General features: G+C 33.6%; 1 pseudogene; it reads left to right on the top strand.

Moving 5' to 3' along the window:
• The first annotated feature begins 6,003 nt into the window (after nucleotides 1-6,003).
• LOC107486356 (isoflavone-7-O-methyltransferase 6-like) overlaps nucleotides 6,004-7,516 on the top strand; it is a 2,209-nt pseudogene continuing 696 nt past the window's right edge.

Genomic DNA, 7,516 nt, shown 5'->3' with positions numbered 1-7,516 from the left:
ACTTTTAAAGATTACATATATAATGTATTTACGGTACGGTTAGGAACCTTTACATATGTACACACATTATTAGTTTGTGATTTTAATGGGTCTGTGTGGGTGTATAACCGTGTAACAGTTCTTTGTCTCTCTGATAGCTCACATATCAGTCACAATGAATAGTATTTACGACAAATAAAAAAAATGAATGCATTTTTAACTTTTTTTACTGGAGTTATCAATTATTTATTAAATTATAGCTAGATAATTAGTTTTATCTTTTTCGATTTATTTTGTAGTAATAACTGAAATATTGATTCCATGTAAAGTAAAATGAATTCATGAAAATAAAAACTATATATGATTATACTGAAAAAAAAAACATATCACAATGCAAGAATATTGATAATAACCATACATTTTTTATGAATTCAAGAAAATTCTTCTGGGGTTGGTATGTTGAAAACCCACAATGCAATAATTACATTTGAAGTACCCTCTATATAGTCTATACTATGCATTTGATAAAAAAAAAAAAATTTAGTATCTGGTTGGTTCGTAGGAATTTCTGTTGGTCCCTTTTCAACACAATACTTTACTAATAACTATTCATTAATATATAATTCTATTTGTTCCGGAATTTCTATGATGATCAAAGTCGAACTATCAATGCAAATCAGTTAAAAAAGTCCCATAACCCAATTCTTCAAATTAGCTCTACAATTATCTCTTGTTTTTTTTTCCCCTAAAAAAAATGAGGTATTTTATTAAAATGAGAATGAGGGAAAACGTTCAAGCTAAGCAAGTAGGACAAAAAATTTTCAAAAAAGGAACAAGAGCGTCATAAAATTATTTATTCTAAAAATTTAAGGATCAACTTACAAAATCATTTATCCAAAAATTTTAAGTTAAAAAATATAAATACATAATAATTATATAATTAACTTTTCTCCCTCACACAAAATTATTTTTAGAGTATATGTAAATTATATTATAACGAATATTAATGTGCTCCGAAAAAAAAGTAGAAATTGTAGCATTCCTTGAATTTTAATAATAAAGTCTAAATTATATATGGCAAAACTTAAATTTTATACCCTACATTTAAAATTCTAAACCATAAATCATAAATATCGAAATTCTTAAGCTTAAATCCTAAACCTCAAACTTTAAATTCTATACCTTAAATTTGAATATAATAATTAATTAATAAAAAATATAATACTCCTTATTTAATAAGAAGTGTTTAAAAATAATAGTAAATTATATATAATTTTTTTATTAGTGTAATGCTAAAATCTTTTAAAACGATGGTGATTATATATAATTTTTCTTATGCTAAAACCATGATGATAAAATTATCAGAAAATTGAATAGAAGGTTGATTAATTTTTTTTAATTCAATTTTTAAATTATGATAAAAACAAATTATGTTTAATAAATCTCTTTTTTGTTACATTAATAAATTAGATAAAAAAAGTAATTTTTTTATTTAATTTCAACCTATCTTATAGTTGGAGGTTTGGTTAAGTGACAATATATGATGTCTTTTAATATGCTACTGTATTCAAGTTCAAACCTTGACAATAATCAAAGTGGTAGATAGAACACTTTATGTGAGTATATATATATACTTTCATAGCATTTTTTTAAGGCTTTTTTATTTAAATAAAATATTTGGCTTCCTATATTATCTGATTCTCCTAAATAGTTTTCGTGAACGTGAATACCTTAAACTATATAATATATAAATCGTTGTAAACTCGTGTGTTTTAATCAATATATAAATCATTGTACTCTGGAACGATTTATACATGAATTGCATAACTAAAAAAGACATAAATTATCCCATCCCACTGTGTATTAAAACTATCACATAAATCGTCCTAGGCTAAGATGTTTAATGCATTTTAACCTAAAACACTCTATCCTGGTACGATTTACGTGCTGCTTCCTAACCCTCAACTCCCTAACACAATTTACATGCAAATCCAAGCCCCACAATGCCCTAGCACGATTTACATGGAACTTTTTATCCCTCAATACCCGAGAACGAGTTATGTGTTACTAGAACAAGGCACGTTAGTCTGGTACCAGCAATCAAGATACTCAACCGAAGGTCGTGGATCTGGTACCAGCTGAAACGTAAGCACGCTCTGATGCCTCTGATCCCAATACTCATGCCATGTGGAAAAGTAGACCTCAGAAAACCAGCAGGTAGGTCCTCGGCCATCCTTCGATAACAGAAAATCAATGTTGATGGCTGGTTCAGGTACATGCTGAACTCCTCCAAAATAGGATAGGACTCGGTCAACCTGGTGCCACTCGATGGAGGAAAAGTAAATCAATGCAGTTGTCGACTTCCATAAATGCGTGTGCTCAGGTTTGAGGATATCAGGATGGACAATTTGAATAACCTCTAGTGCCGAGTATGGCATCTAAATAAACTGCAACATGTAAGATTGTAATGTCAAAAGTTCGTATGTAATGAATACACCTAAACAAAGAAAACATGAAACATGAACAAAAGTCATGGGAGGTTATACTTACATCATCCACCCTCAACCTGTCCAATCCGTGTCGGGTAGCAACGACCTGAGGACCCTTCTCATCTGATGATGGCATGTATCTACCCCACCTGCAAGAATAAAAAACGACGTCATTATACATACGGTAACAGTGATTCAGGCATTAACAATAAAAAAATTACGTTGGTAGTTAAAGTATATGAAGCTAAATAATAAGCATTATTCTCACCTTGATGCAAGCGGCTAGAGAATGACATCAAACCCTCTCGGCCTGAATGTAGGGAACTTCTAGAATATCCAGGACTGCAGCAATGCTAGTGGCCCAGCTAAGTTTTTTATATTCTAATTGGCAACTTTGCAGAGACACCTATATAACCAAGACAACGTAGTCAAACCCCAGCTATACTTCCCGAGTCCGTCGAGATCCGCAACATATGGGAGCCACCGTAAGTGAACTCTAGCACCAGACTTGTTGCCAAAAAGCATCGTGAACAACAACATCATGATGTAACAATGCGCATAGACATGTACCGTCGGCTCTGTAGCATCAGTCAGCATGACTCTGAACCTGTTTTGAAACCAGCCATACGACACAGTGAACTCATCGATACAGTCCTCAGGAAGAAGTTCACCAAACAATTCTTGAAACCACTGCCACGCAGGCTTTCCACCCTCCATTAGCTGCTCAAAGTCACTGAGACAACCACTAACTGGAAATCCATCAACAGGGAGACCGAACTGATATGCCACATCCTGTAAAGTAATATTGCATTCCCCAAATGGCATGTGAAAAGTGTGAGTCTCTGGATGCTAACGCTCAACAAAGGCACTAATCAGTGACTCATTCAACTTAAACCAATAATCATTCAGCCTAGCAACATGCAGCAATCCGGTACTATCTAGGTAAGACATAATACGGTCATGCAATATCATCTTTTGTTGCCTACGGATGATCCGTACACACCGGGTTGGCTGATAATAGAATAACAACAACAGTCACAACTCAACATCACACAACAACCAAAAACATGCATCAGAAATCAACCTCATCCCTAAACCGAACAAGAACCATACCAATCCTAAGCATATTAAGCTTAATGTTTTACAAATTTCTAACACAACAAGCTTTTTTTTTCAAAATAATCACATTATTATAACTAAACACATCAACGTCATTGACTATATGAGCTGTAAAACAAATTAATCACTAACCTCTTCGTCGATAAAACCTGCCACGTGTGTGATGCCGTTCAATCGGTACATGTTACCTTCGTTCCTCGCCATCTTGCATCGCCCCTCAATGCCACCAAACCAGCCTTCAACCGCCGCCAACCCAATCTTCCACCGCCGCAATTATCACCTCAATCCTCCGCCATGGGCCACCTTCAACGCCGTGCACCGGAGGACAACCCTTCTGCCGCATAACCAACCCTCCACCGCCGCCGACTTTCCACCACTACACCCTTCCTTCAACTTTCGGCCGTGGCTCTCCTCCCCTCCACTAAACTCCTCGCCGCTAATGGAGTCTCACGAAAGAGACATTACTTGTGGGAAGGTAAGTAGGGTTAGGGGGTAATGCATGAATCGTCCTAGGCTATTGAGGGGTGTATATATGCATGTAAATCGTGCTGGGTTGGTAGGGGTTAGGGTTGCACGTAAATCGTGTTAGAATATTGTGGGGCTTGGATTTGTACGTAAATCGTGCTAGGGGTTGAGGGTTAAGAAGCAACACGTAAATCGTGCCAGGATAGAGTGTTTTAGGTTAAAATGCATTAATTATCTTAGCCTAGGACGATTTACGTGTTAGTTTTAATACACAGTGGGCTAGGACGATTTATACCTTCTTCAGCTATGCAATTCATGCATAAATCGTCCCAAGGTACAGTGATTTATATATTGATTAAAACACACGAATCTAGAACGATTTATATATTATATGGTTTAGAGTATTCACGTTCACGAAAACCATTTAGGGGAATCAAGTAATATAGGAAACTAAATATTTTAATTAAATAAAAAAGCCTTTGTTTACTTTATTTTTCTTTTTTTTTTCATTCTCTTCTCTTAACAAAAAAACAAACACTATTATTGACATTAAAATTGTGAAAAATCAAGATGGCGTCCTTAAAATATTCCTAATTAATGGATGGATAAAGATCTTAATCACAATTGGTTGGAATCAAAAGTTTGAAAAAATTAGTACAATGAAGCTTATAAATTGTATATATAGTATTAAAATAGAATCCACTAGGAAGATAATGAGAAATCTTGACAATGTGTATAATGGGTTAGTTATTTAGCTCAATAGAAATAAATAATAAAATTCCCTTCACATATTATCCTAAATTCAAAAGCTCTCATTCAGTTATTTCATATCAAATTTTAAATTTTAAATTTTAAATTTTCTAATTTTAAATTTCCAATTTTAAAAAAATTCAATTAATTATTCCAAAAAAATAACCATCCAAAATTCTAATTTACCAAAACATTTCACTCCAATACCCTCTTCTTTTTCAACCGGCTGCCACTCCCACCTTCATCAATAATCATTCCACTTCACCTTCACTGCTTGGCTTGCCACACGCCACTCACTCTTAGTAAAAATAATCATCCACCTAAGAATAAAAATAATCATCTGCTTACCTAATAAATTGAATATCCAACATATTTTAATTATATATAACTAAACCCAATCCAGTCAAAATAATCATCTACATAAAATTTAAAATAACCATCCGCATACCTACTAAAATAATCATCCTAAATTGACCATTAAAATAGAAGAAGAAGCAACTATGATCATCCAACAATTTTATTTTTATTAAAAAAATATGTATAATTTGACACATGAGTCTTATGATTTGATGTAACCATAAAATAAAAAAATAAAAAAAGGAAAAAATTAAAGCTTGAACAGATGAGGAGAGGACGACTATGATAGGTGTGAGGGGACCATAACACCAATGCGACCGTGACCCGTCCAACCGTCACGCCTTCAACTGGCTGATGAAGGAGGCAGGAGTCAGGTGGACGCAGGGCGCGCACACCGTACAGGTTACTGGCACGGAGACAGGCCGGCGCCAAAAGACGAGCGCACACAATGGGTGAGCGGTGCAAGACCGGGGCTACTGAAGCAGCTGCTGCAAGCAAGGGGAACACACGCGCGAAGGAGGTTGGGGGCTGCAGTTCTGATCAACGCTGATGAAGGCTTCAGGTTACGCGGCGCCGCGACAGTGGATGTTGAGGGCTACGGCGGCGAGTGTTTGTGGCGGCGTAGCAGATGAGAGAGGATGGTGAGGGAGAGAGAAGGAGAGGGAGACCGGTTGGAGGTGTTCGTGACTGTTTGAAATCCTTATTTGCTTTGTATTTGGAATTCTTATTTGTTTTATATTAAGGTCAACAATAATTGAATGTGATTCAACCTTATAGTTTCCCCTAATGTGCATATATAATGCATGAAACTATTGTTTCAATGCAAACACATACATGAAAAACATGGTGGAAAAAATGGATTTACTAAGTGGTCGCAAATCAAATGAGATTTTTGAAGGGCAAGTTCATGTGTACAAACACATGTATGCTTACTTAGATTCTATGTGCCTTAAATGGTGCATTGAGTTAGAAATACCAACCATAATCTACAACCATGAAAAACCCATCACCCTTCATGAATTGATCTCAATTTTACAAGTTCCACCATCCAAAATTAGTGGTGTGGAGCGTCTTATGCGCCACCTAAGTCACAATGGATTCTTTGATATTGTAACAATCCATGATGATGATGATGAAAACAAAGAAGAAAAGGAAGCATATGCTCTCACTATTGCTTCTGAGCTTCTTGTTAAAGGCACTGAATATTGTTTAACTCCAATGGCTAAGTGTGGTCTTAATCCCCTTATGTCAAGTTCTTTTAACTTATTAGGAAAATGGACTTTAGAAAAAAATCTTACTTTATCTGAAATTTCCCTTGGAACAAATCTTTGGGACTTTCTTAGCAAAAACCCTTCAATTTTGACTTCCTTTAATGAGTCAATGGCTAGTGACTCTCAAATGGTGAAGTTGGCATTGAAAGATCATAGTGCTGTTTTTGAAGGGTTGGAATCCATTGTAGATGTTGGTGGTGGAAATGGAACCATATCTAAGATTATTAGTGACATGTTTCCCAAATTGAAGTGCATAGTGTTTGACCTTCCACATGTTGTGGAGAATTTTTCAGGAACCAGCAGCAACAATTTGAGCTTTGTTGGTGGAGACATGTTCAATTATATATGTATATGTAAATTACAGGGTAAAGTATTATTTTTGTTTCAGCTAAATTCTAATTTAGTTTCTAATTTTAAACATCTTATTTTTGTTTCAAAAAATTTTAAATAGATTTAACATTGTCCTATCGTTAAATTTGACACTAATAATTAACCGAATGAATGATGTAGATATTAATAACATTACTAACTAGTTAAATAATATCTTCTTCCATGTATTAAAAAAACATAACTAAAACTATTTTGTAATACTTCTTCTTCTCAAATTTTTTTTGGTGTAAAACTCTAAATCATAACAATCAATCGTCAACGCTTTAAAAGTAAAGAAAAATCTTTTATATTAATAATCGTTGATGGATCGATTTTATTAAATACTGAAATCAAATGCTATATTGGCTCTTCAATATGCAAATTATTTGTGTCAAATTTAATAGCGAGATAACGTTAAACCCACTTAAAAAATTTTTGGGATTGAAATAGGACATTAAATTTTTTTTTGACTAAAATAAAAGGTTTGAAACTTTAAGTATTAAATTAAAATTTACTCCAAATATTAGAAACATAAATAATACTTTCTCCTAAATTATATTATTTCATCAATTTATTATACTTGTTTTCATAGATGTTTCATTCTGTTTCAATTTTAAAATAAATGTTAATTTGGACAAAATTATACATTAAAAGTCAATGTTTTTAGATTAGACAACAAATTGTAAATATATATATATATATATATATATATTTGTT

The sequence above is a fragment of the Arachis duranensis genome, chromosome 4 (assembly GCF_000817695.3).
Source record: "Arachis duranensis cultivar V14167 chromosome 4, aradu.V14167.gnm2.J7QH, whole genome shotgun sequence".
Lineage (NCBI taxonomy): Eukaryota > Viridiplantae > Streptophyta > Magnoliopsida > Fabales > Fabaceae > Arachis > Arachis duranensis.
The sequence above is the reverse complement of the archived record's forward strand: the minus strand, read 5'-3'. Positions and strand labels throughout refer to the sequence as shown.